At 41.3% G+C, this 12,140-nt stretch overlaps 1 protein-coding gene across 4 annotated transcripts in view; it reads right to left on the reverse strand.

Moving 5' to 3' along the window:
• ST6GALNAC3 (ST6 N-acetylgalactosaminide alpha-2,6-sialyltransferase 3) overlaps positions 1 to 12,140 on the reverse strand; it is a 506,749-nt gene that overhangs the window by 360,695 nt on the left and 133,914 nt on the right. The gene's annotated exons all lie outside the window — the stretch shown is intronic.

The following is a 12,140-nucleotide window of genomic DNA, read 5'->3' on the forward strand; positions in this document are numbered from 1 at the left end:
GAAGGAAACACTGGCCTCAAGAGTGTCTGGAGGGCCATGTTAACACAAAATAAACCAATGCTTTGAGAAGAAATTCAGTAGTCTTGCATCTTAGTGACTTCTGGCTTCCAAGTGGCCACAAATGGGACAGTTTCACAGTCTTCCTAAGGTGTCATTCTCTTTCCATCTTTGCCTTTGTGAACAAATAAATGCAAGGGAGGGAAGAGAGAAGAGGAAAAGCAAAGAACTGGGGGGAGAGGGAAAAGGGAAGGAAAAAGGGGCGAGGGGAGAAGAGGATAAGAGAAAGAAGGAAACAAGTATCTGGCTCCAAGAGAGCAGTATTGGAAAGCACATGCTTCATGCCTGGCTGGCATGGCTCAGTGGTTGAGCGTCGACCTATAAACCAGGAGGTCATAGTTCTATTCCCTGTCAGGGCACATGCCCGGGTTGCTGGCTCAACTCCAGTGGGGGCATGCAGGAGGCAGCTGATCAATGATTCCCTCTCATCACTGATGTTTCTATCTCTCTCTCCCTCTCCCTTCCTCTCTGAAATCAATAAAAATATATTTTAAAAAAATAAAACACATGCTTCATGTAGACAGTCCCTAATATAGATCTTCAACCAAAAGCAAAGAAAAATAAAACATTTCTGGGTCGAGGATAATGACCATTTAGTTCGACCCCCTCCTTTAAAAATTCAAAGAGAGTGATTTGATTAAAGAAAAGCATTAGCTAAGCAAAAGGCTTTAAACAGGGTTTGCTAGACTTGAAACCCATTTCCCTAATTCCAATGAAACTAATTATTCTCAGTTTCCTTAGATTAGATCTAGAGAGAGGTTCGCTGTTATAACTGCATTCGTAGAGAGATGATGACATTAAAAGGCGGTGAAGGAGAACAAAAAGTCTCATCTTTGATATCGCCAATACGTTTTAGAAGGGTTTTTTTTAAAAGAGGGAACAAAATAATGTTTTGCTTGGTAAGAAAATTCAAAGCCGGTAGGTAACAGAGGAAGCTGCTTGTGGATGAAAGGAAAATGTGGGAGAATAATAACAGTTCCCATTCGCTGAACAATGTTTGCACACCAGGCACTGTACGAGTAAGCCCTTTAATCCCAACTACAGTCCTGCTAGGTAAGAGCCATCATCTCCATTCAAAGAAACCCTGCTTCCCAATTCCCACTAGCCCGGTCCCATATTCCGAGGTATTAGAGGATGCCTGCTTATACTAACTAGTAACACTTTGGTGTTTAGAGCAGCACTGTCCAACAGAAATGTAATATGAGCCATATTTGTAATTTTAAATTGTCTAGTGGCCACATTAAAGATGAAAAAGGGAATTGATTTCAGTAATATATGTTATTTAACTCCATATATCCAGAATATTATCAATGCAACATGTAATCAAACAATAAACTTTTTGAGCCATTTGTGATTCTTTTTTTTTTGTGGCTATTTTTATAGCAAACCCGTGAAATCCAGTGTGTATTTTACACTTACAGAGTATATTAATTCAAACTAGTTATATTTCAAATATTTAATAGCAACATATGGCTAGGGGCTACCATTTTAGACAAAGTCACAGAGACTATCATCCCCTTTTTTTTCAATAAGAAGGAGAAGGTCAAATAAGTAAATAAAAAGATCATAAACCAAGTCTCAAACCCAGTTCTGTTTTTAGGTTCAATGCTCTTCCAAAATTGCTTTACAGTTTGGTGTTTTCTTGCTGTCTCAGTCAAACTTTGAAATAGAAGGAGGGGAGGGAGAGTATTAAGGTAGGCTACACTACCAAAACAAAAAGACCTCAAATGAAATGGCTCAAAGACAGTAGTTTATTTCCCAATGTGCCTCAGTTCCGTGTGTGTGTGTGTGTGTGTGTGTGTGTGTGTGTGTGTGTGTGCGCATATGTGTGTGTGTGTGTGCGCGCGCGCTAGGATAGTGTGTTAGGGTTTGCTCTGCTCAACAGTTACTCAGGGGCTCAGACTGAAGGCAACCCAGTGGACTGGCTCCCTAGGTCCCCCTGAGCAGCCCCGTCCCAGCTGTCTGGAAGGGAGAGAGCAGCTCAGAGGAGGACTTTAAGGAAGTTAATGGCCAAGCCTGGACGTGGCACATGTCACTTCCACTCACATCATTGGTGAACACTATGTCCGGTGGTCATACTGAACTACAGAGAAGGCTGGAAAAGGAAAAGAAGATGGTCAAACAAAAGAAAAACAGGAAAACAAACCAGGATACTCAGCCAGCAGTTAGTGCTCAACATTGCTAAGTTAGATATTATTCTGCCAGGAACTGACACAGAATGCAAGCAGAGAGGAAAAGAGTCAGAAACCGTGTGTAGGCCTGCAAGAGAAGGAGGGGCTGACATGTTAAACCACCTTTTATGTAAAATGCCATGTAAAGTAATTTAGGTATGTTTTCCTAATTAATCCCCACAAAAATCCAATGAGGTGGGTAGCAATTTTTCCATTTTCCAAAGGAAAATTAAAACAAGGTTCAATAAGATGCCCAAGGACAAACAGCTAGCAACTGTTGGAGAGAATGCTCTCACAAACTTAAGCTCTTTCCAGGAGAGCACACTACTAAGAAAGAACTAACAGTGAAACAAACAGAGCCACATTTATAGAATGCCTGCACTACAAAGCACTATGCAATACATTATTTTATTTCATCTTCCCAGCAGATCTAAAAACAAATTTAATGCTCAATTTACAATTTAAGGAAACTAAGACTCAGAGAGGTTACGTCACTCTCATGAGGTTACGTAGCTAAACTAGTTAAGAGTTGCCAGATTTGAACCCACCTCTGACTCCAAAATGTGTACAACTGACCCTTGAGCAACATGGGTTTGAACTGTGCAGGTCCACTAACACTTGGGTGTTTTTCCAATTAATACAGTCAGCACTCTGTATCCCCAGGTTTCGCATCTGCAGAATCAACCCATGATGGGGGACTGAAAACAGTATTTTAACATTCCCAGCCACGGTTTCCCAACCACAATCAAAAACAGTTTTCCATCCCAGGTTGGTAGAATCCACAGATGCACGGGGCTGACTGTATGGTTGAAAGTTATATGCAAAAGTAAATTTAAAATAAGTAAATAAGTAAAACAAATTATGAATAAGTAGCCTGTATAGATCTAAGGTTAAAAAGAGTATGGATGCTACCGTTGACAGACTGATCATAAAAGTCTAGCCAGAAAAGACTCAACAAAGTCTTTTTCCAAGAGCACAGAGACTTTGAACAGACTTTGTATCTCCTTAGAAAAATAAGAAGTTAGCCGAAACCGGTTTGGCTCAGTGGATAGAGCGTCGGCCTGCAGACTGAGGGGTCCCGGGTTCGATTCCGGTCAAGGGCATGTACCTTGGTTGCCGGCACATCTCCAGTAGGGGGTGTGCAGAAGGCAGCTGATCCATGTTTCTCTCTCATCGATGTTTCTAACTCTCTATCTCTCTCCCTTCCTCTCTGTAAAAGATCAATAAAATATATTTTTAGAAAAGAAAAATAAGAAGTTATATGTAGATTTTTGACCATGTGAGGACCATGCTCCTAATCCCCACATTGTTCAAAGGTAAACTGTATACTCTTTCCCCAGAATTAATTTGTCAATGGCCACTTTAATAGGAAAAGGCAGAAATGAGACAGAGGATTAAACCCTGTGCATGGGAGATGGAAATAAAGTGTAGGTAGATAAAAATAAGAGTCCAGAAGAAAAAGATTTAGATGCTGATAGAGGAATCTTCCGTTAGCTCAAGGCCTTCTTTGCATCTCATCTCAGCCCTGCATCAGATTTAATAACAAGTTGTGGTTGGAAATTGATCTTTCCTTCTAGGAGAATCCAAGGCTCCTGTCTCTGCATCCTTCCCTCCACCCCTTTGGAAAAAGAGTGTTGCTATTGATAGGTCAAGTTCAAGGACCACATATTTGAAAAATGGTAAGTTAGAAAGAAGAGCCTGTTGAGGCAAAAATTCCCCTTCTTCCATATGTGTTCTGCAGGTGACCAGGGTAATAATAAGGCTGGGTCATTCTCTTCAGACTCTTCCTTCTATGGGGCCAACCTGGGAACCCAGGAGATAGCTGATGGTCCAGGCCAGCATTGCCAACATCTTTGGTGCCAAGTCTCCTTGCTCTTGTGGTTGCTTCTTGCTTGTTGGCCTTATATTTCCTTAAACAGTAAAAGTCCAAAATATTGGAGCAGGCTGAGTGAGAAGATAAGGCTGGTTATCTACAATGACCCAAATTGAGAAAGACTTTAAATGATTTGCAAAAAATATGGATGAAAAAAAAAAAAAAAGCCCTGGACATATCAGTATGTGTACAATCCAGCAATTGTGTACCTTTCTGCTGTCCTTGGAAAACATTCTATTTCAACTTTTCCAACTAAAAAAACGCTACCCATCCCTTGTGTTTCAAGTTCAATGTCATCACTTTAATGAAAGCCTTGTCCCCCTTGTCTGCATAGTTGATTCCTTCCTCCTCTGAGCTCCCAGAGATTTTATCTACAGAGGTAATTGCATTGCATTATAATTAGCTGTAACTGCACCATCTATCTCCTTGGCTAAATTGTTGAGCTGCTGGATAGAGAATGTCTCTGCATGCCCGATGCCCAGCACTGGTCATGGCAGGGATTGACCTTTAACAAATATCTATGAATGAACTAAAAAAATAAAAGCTTCCAAATGCCCCAATATGGCCCGGTTGGTGTTAGTTTCATGAGGCTCAGCTTCCTCTGGTTGAAGGCTGACTCACGCTGTGGGCATTCTTTTGTGCATTTTTCATTTGCCGTAATGGCCTCTTCTTATCATGCATTTTATTGATCTGTCTGAGGGCTGAAATTTATTATTTATTAGATTTCTGTAATAGCTTTGCTCCAAAGAGCACAGTGTGCTATGTACAGAACTCCAAGCAACAGCAAGAAAGACCAGAATAACATAAGCACAGTGTGGAAAATGAAGGGGAAGGGTAGGAGACACAGACTGGGAAGAAATGACAAAAGAAGGCCACGGCCCTCAGAGGAGTGGCAGCCAGGCCAGACTCCTGGGAGCCCCCAGAAGTGCCAGTTCTGGGCTCAGCTCAGCTGCTATCCCTATCCAGGCTTGCTTGACAGTCTGGCAAGAAAAATAGTATGGGAAAGTACTTTGAAAGGTTAAAAGCATCTTACCAATGAAAAATAAAATGATCCCATTATCATTAATCAACATCAACATAATTCATCTAAAAGCAGGAAGTGAGGAACAAAGCTGGAAGTATCTCTCTTCCCCTAGTAGACTACACGCTCTTCTAAAGCATAGTCATTTGTGCACATGGCACTAAACCCAGCATTCCCATCCAGAAACATTCGTTTTGTTAGAGGTCCTGGTGGGTGACTGGGTATTAACTGCCCTCTTCATCACTTCTTTCCATACTATTCTGAATTCCCATGGGAGATGGCCCCACGAGGAAGAAAAACAACAACAACACTGCTTTTCCTTCCTCCATATACATTGATTGCCTGATAATTCTCAGCCTGTGGGACCCACTTAAATTCTACCATATTTCTGGAAAATCAGTCATGGGCTGATATAGATAAGTGTATCTCAAACTTTTCAGCTTTGTTGAAAGGCCCTTCAGCCCTAAAAGTACAGATGCAATGGGTCCTTACCTCCTCCCACTTGCATTGAAAATCAGATTCTCCTCAGGATACAAATGCCTGAAGTGATTTACTGACTCCATGTAAGCCTCTCCACACCGCTCCCCAGGACCATCAATCTGACTCTTCCTCGCTGTGCTCCAGCCCCATTGCCCTCCGCCCTGCTGGTTCGAAGCCTGGCCAGTGGCCCATCCCTTCAACACACTCCTGAATCCAACACGGCAGTCTGCAGGCAGCAGACAGGTTTTAATGATTTGAGGATTACTAACATTGTATGGGGGAACTCTGTTCACTGAATGTTAACTAAATCAGGAAACTGCCATTTTTAAAAAAATTATTGACAAGATCAAAATGACTATTTTATATCTGTTTACCATTTTTTTATGCAACAGCTGAGCTTCCTATCTAAAATATTATGGCAGAACCTTGATTATGCAAATGCAACACATTATATGAAAAATTGCATTTACATACAAAAACAAGTAAGGAGCTATAAATGTTTGAAATATTGTTCCATTATTCAAAGTGTTGCACGATCAGGTTGAGATTACAATCTTATTTATAATCATAAACAAATTGTGATGTGTCAGCCATATCAAAATCATTTCACCTATCTAAATATCACTTTACCCATTTGTAAACTGAGGATACTGGAGAAAAAGAATGTACTTTGAAGGTTTCTATGAGGATTAGAAGAAAGTATAACAATATAGTCCCTGACACATAGTAGGTCCTAAAATAGTCATGGTGACTATTTATATGGTTATTCTTTAAGATGCCTACTTACCAATAATCAGAGGAAACCCTCATCTAGCACTTTGTATTGTTATTTAATCCACTGCAATCCTATGAAGTGATGTTATGGGTTGAATTATGTTCTTCCCCAAAAAAATTCATGTTAAAATTCTAAGCTCCAGTACCCGAGAATGTGACCTTATTTAGAAGCTAGAGGCCTGGTGCACGAATTTGTGTACGGGTGTGGTCCAGCCAGGGGGAGGGGCCGTGGGCAGTTGGCAGGCTGGCCCCGCCCCCAATTTGGATGGGGGGGCCAATTGGGGGTGGGGCTGGCTGGGGGAGGGGCTGCAGGCTTGTTGGCAGGCTGGCCCCACCCCCGATCTGGGTGTGGGGGCAGAGAAGGGGTGGGGCTGGCCAGGGGAGGGGCTGCAGGAGGTTGGCCAGCCAGCCAGCTGGCCCCACCCCCTGGTTGAACTCCAGGTCAAACTCCAGGTTGAGGGCACAATTTGCATTTAGCCATTTATTGTATAGGATAGGGTCACTGCAGCTGTGTTCATTAAATAAGATGAGGTCATATTGGAGTAGGATGGGCTAACTCAGTCTTCTTCGTGTCCTTATACAAAGGGGAAATTCGGATACAGACATGCACACTTGGATAACACCATATGAAGATGGAGACAGAGATCAGGAATGCCAAAGTAAGCCACCAAAAGCCCTTAGAAGGAACGACCCTACTGACACTTCGATCTAGAACTTCTAGTCTCCAGAATTGCGACACAATAAATTTCTGTTAAGTCGCCTTCGTGGTATTTTGTTACAGCAATTCCAGCAAACTCATACAGGTACATATTCTTATAATCCCATTTTATAGATGGGGAAACTGAAGCATAGAAATGTATCTGCTATATCACTCTATCAAGTGAGAGACACCTATTTACTTATTGTTCTAAGAAAATAACCTTGGCTTTGACATGCATCCATGTGAGTGTTTCTCTTCTGTGCAACGGCTCTGAACAGTTCTTCCTTTTCTCTTGAAAGCCAGAGACCATCAGCTGAGGGACTGCCGACTGTAGAGAGTGCACAAGTGCCAGGCCCTGCTACCCCAGGTTTACTAGTAACCATTATTGTCTCTAAGGAGAAGCTGAGGCCCACCCTTCTTGGTTCTGACCAGACATGGGCTGTATTTGGGGTTTGTGTTAGCATCTGATTATCTAAGCAGGCCACTCTGGGTGAGTACTCTTCTGAGGAAGCTTTTAAATGCAAATTCGATCTATTTACTACTATCACTGATATTCCTCATCTTCCATGGGCCCTCTGAGAAGAAGAAAAAGGAATCCACTCATTTCAGATAAATTGATGCTAGAAACCCTGGTTAAAAAGCCAAGAGTGGCTTTTCAATTCTTTCAAAGCAACAACCGTTAAATGCAACAACAAGGTGTTTCTCCTGGCTGCCTCTGTTTACTATAAAACGTGTTTTGAAGATTGAATGTTCTTGGAATTGCTACCCAGAGACGCTCAGGTGTAAAGCCTAGCTTATAGAATAACAGCAGGAGATTCCAGTCCAGAGGGTCAGGTGAAGACACGTAGCACACAGGCTTGGCTAGAGACAGGCTTCTGCCTTCCTGCTATGGCCTGCGTGGGTCTGCAGTGCACATGGTTCCAAGTCACTTCCCACTGGAGAGACCCTGAAACCCACTGGGAAAGAGCCAGTCCTTTGGGTAATTCTTCAGCATGACATTAAAATGCAAACACCCATTCCTGCCATCCAGCAGCTGAATTTCTCCTGGAGCACTCCTGGGCTAGCAAGAAAGCCGAGGAGGTAAGGTCTCAGATCCAAGAGGGGAAACAGTAGTTTAAGGGGTACAGGCCACCACAAGGGAGGACACAGAGGAATTTGGAAGGAAGGAAAGCAGAAAAGCATCTGGAGGGAGGTGGCAGGCGAGCTGCTTCCCCTCCTCAGAACAAGCAGCAAGAAGGCATCCAGACGTAGTGAGTAAAAGCACACGTATGGGCACCACACAGGCCTGGGTTGAGTCGGAGCTCTCCCACCTAATCATTTTGTGCTCTTTGGAAATTATTTAACCTCCCCACCTACATTTTCCACCTACTTTTAGATTTAAAAAGAAATTATTGCCCCACCATGGAGCCTTTTTAGACATATTATTTCCCAATTACCCCCAATTAAATTTTGATAGTGCAGATATACTGCATTTCTGTTTACATAGTGTATTTATATCTCTGCTTTACACATAAACAAAGTAAGGTTATTTATGCCCAAGAATCACTTATGCCCTTGCTAGAGATATAGTCCTGCTATGGAATGAGTATTTGGGTCCCCCCGGCCCCAATGCACATGTTGAATCCTTACTACGATGCCATTTGGAGGTGGGGCCTTTAGGAGTGAATTAGAAAGGGAGAGTGGAGCCCTAAGGATGGGGTTAGTGTCCCTATAAGAAGGGGGGTGGCCCCTTCTCCCTGTGCTCTCCGACACACGAGGACACACAGGAAGAGGGTGCTCACCACATCTTGGCCTTCCCAGCCTCCATTATTGTGAGAACTAAATTTCTGTTGTTTATAAACACCTCTTCTGTATTTGTTATACCAGCCCTAAGGGACTAAAACACTGTCAAATGATAGATAAATACCATCAACTTAAAGCACACTTCCTTGAACTGCATTAGTCATGGATGGTCTTTTTTCAGTGTTGGTGGTTACTCATGCTTCTCTCTGTCCAGTGTAGACCACTGTAGATAAAACAATTCTGAGCATGCTTTTCGGTACAGTACTACACTGTGCTGTGTTAGAGAGCTGGATTCTGCTACCAGACTTTCGAGCTCAAACACTGCATGACTTCACTTACATGAGGTCTCTAGAGGAGTCACACTCATCTTAGAAACAGAAAGAATGCTAGTTGCAGGGGACTAGTGGGAAAGCGAAATAGGGAGTTGTTTAATGAGCAGAGTTTCAGCTTCACAAGGTAAAAAAGTTCTGGAAATTAGTTTATAGCAATATGAAAATACTTAATATCACTGAAATGCATACTTAAAAATGGTTAAGATGGTAAATTTATGTTGTGTCTTTTACCACAATTAAAAATAAAACATAAAATACAGTAAAAATTAGAAAACAGCTATTTTCTTGACTCACAATTCTGCGGAACAGCCATTTGGGCTTGGCCTTGTCTGCAGTCCTGTGGTGACTCAACTGGACCTGGGTTGTTCAAGACGGCCTCTGCGATGTGTCATTCTATGTGTCACCTTGACCGGGCCCGGGAGCGGGGGCGGGAGGGTGTCTGTGAGGGTGTTTCTGAATGAGATTAACATTTGAAGAGGAAGACTGAGTAAAGCAGACTGACCTCCCCAGTGTGGGTGAGCCTCATCTAATCCACTGCAGGCCTAAATAGAACAAAACGCTGAGTAAGCGAGAACTCACTTAGTACTGTGACTGCTTTCAAGCTGGGACATCAGTCTTCTGCTTTGGACTCTCTCTTGGACTGGAACTTACACCACTGGCTCTCCTGGTTCCCAGAGCTTTGAACTCAAACTGAAATTATACCATCACTCTCCTAGGTCACAGCTTGCCAACTGCAGAGCTGGGTACTTCTTAGACTTATAATAAATAGCTGTGGTACATTTTCATAATGGAATGCTACCCGACCATAAGAAAGAAGATAATCTTACTTTTTGCAACAGCATAGATGGACCTGGAAATTATTATGCTAAGTAAATAAGCCAGTCAAAGACAAATACCATATGATCTCACTTATATGTGGAATCTAATTAACAAAATAATTTAAACAAAAAATAATAGAAACAGAAACACTGATACATAGAACAGACTGACAGCTGTCAGAGGGGAGGGAGGTTGGGGGATTGGGTGAAAAAAGATGAAGAGATGAAGAAAAAATATGTATTATATATATGTGACACTAGACCCAAGCAATAGTATTGTGATAGTCAGAGGGAAGGGAGAGGAGTGGGGGGTGGGCATGGATATGGGCAAAGGGGGAATAAATAGGGACAGGAGGAGACTTGACTTTGGGTGGTGTGTGCACAATGCAGTATGCAGATGATGTATTATTGATTTGTACACGTGAAACCTGTATGGTTTTATTAACCAATGCCACCCCAATCTATAATAATAAAAGCATAATATGCTAATTAGACCAGATGACCTTCCGAACGAAGTCAGGCCTGTGAGGGAAGCTGTTGCCAGCAGCAGGTTGGGGTTGCGGGGGTGAGGTGCGAAGGAAGGCCTACTCTTGCAGGAATTTCATGCATCGGGCCTCTAGGAAATTCAGTAAAATAAAATAACAATAAACAAAATAAAAAATATTTTTAAAAAATCTTGGTGCTATTTCTGTAATATATAGCCTCACTCACATATTAAGGGGTTGGTGCTAGCTCTTGGTTGGATTTCCCACTCCATGTGGCTTTTCATCCCAGCCCTGCACTCCCAGAGGATGACAGAGTAAGCAGTGGGACCTGTTGAGGCCCTGGCTTGCAAGTTATGAAACATAAATTCCACCAGAGCCACCTGGTCAAAGAAAGTCACAAAGATATCCTAGATTCAAAGAATTGAAAATTAGATTCCCTCTCAGAGTGGAGTGGGAAGAAGCAGACATCAGATTTACATTGTAAATGTGCATGCATAAGTAATGAAGTAATTACTAAAATGATCTTCACAAAGAAACTGCCACTTAAGGTAAGAAGAGCAAAAACTAAAGACAGTGCCTAGTGCATAGTAAGTACTCAATAAAGGGCAATTATTGTGTGTGTTGTGGTTTTTTGTTTTTGTTTTTGTTTTTGTTTTTTTGGGGGGGGGAGTTATTGTTACAATTTTTTGAATTCCAGAAATGTTTGCCAATTGATAAATGGTAGTTGATTCTGATATCTTTCCAATGTATTTCTCCAGATAACAGAGATGAGGAAAAATCATCAGTTACTAATAGGCATCTATATCTCACAGTATTTATATATTTAAATATATAAGATATGCATTATATAGCTATATTACATATAAATATAGAGGGCTTTATGTAAATAAAGTCTTTTTAAAGGCAAACTAAAATATGAAATTTAATAATGCTAATCTCATACTTTTTCTATAAACTGATATAATTCAGTAGGTTTATCTAATCATAAACACATAAAATTAATTTTTTTCAAAAAATACTTGAATGCAGGGATATTGTCATTGGATCCTAAAAGCTCAACTAATAAAATGAAATATAATTTGAAAATAATGTGGATGTTTCACCATGAACAATGTTTAAGTATTTTTGCATCCTTCTTTTCTTTCATCTTATTAAAGCTCCATAATTGCAATTTTTAAATACAGCAATAACAGAGTGAACACAGATAATGAACTCAGTGCAGAAGACACCAAATATAAAAAGAAAATAAGGTGTCCCATGGTTTCAAAGTGTTCTTAGGCAATTGTTCCAACTTTTCATCTGAACACTTCTATGTACTCCTTAAGGTTTGAGGAGAGGTCATTGTTGAAATGTCATTGAATTTTCATTAGAAAAGGAGAACGGAATAACCTGGCTTTTGTTTCTCAGTCCTGCTGCACTGGATCCTATTATCGGCACAAATAAGAGTGTGCGGAACTTAGAGCTTCTCAGCCAACTCATCCATAAGCCAGTACTAGCCCTTTGGTGACCTCCTGAGCTCAGATCTCCCATTTCCAAATCTTTTGAGGATGATATTTGAAAAGCTTTTCCTTTATACCTTCACATTAAAAAAAGAAAGAAAAAAGCCATTGGCCACTGATCTCGGTCACAAAGAAACCCTCCGCGCCT

Source organism: Cnephaeus nilssonii (assembly GCF_951640355.1).
Source record: "Cnephaeus nilssonii genome assembly, chromosome: 7".
Taxonomy (NCBI): domain Eukaryota; kingdom Metazoa; phylum Chordata; class Mammalia; order Chiroptera; family Vespertilionidae; genus Cnephaeus; species Cnephaeus nilssonii.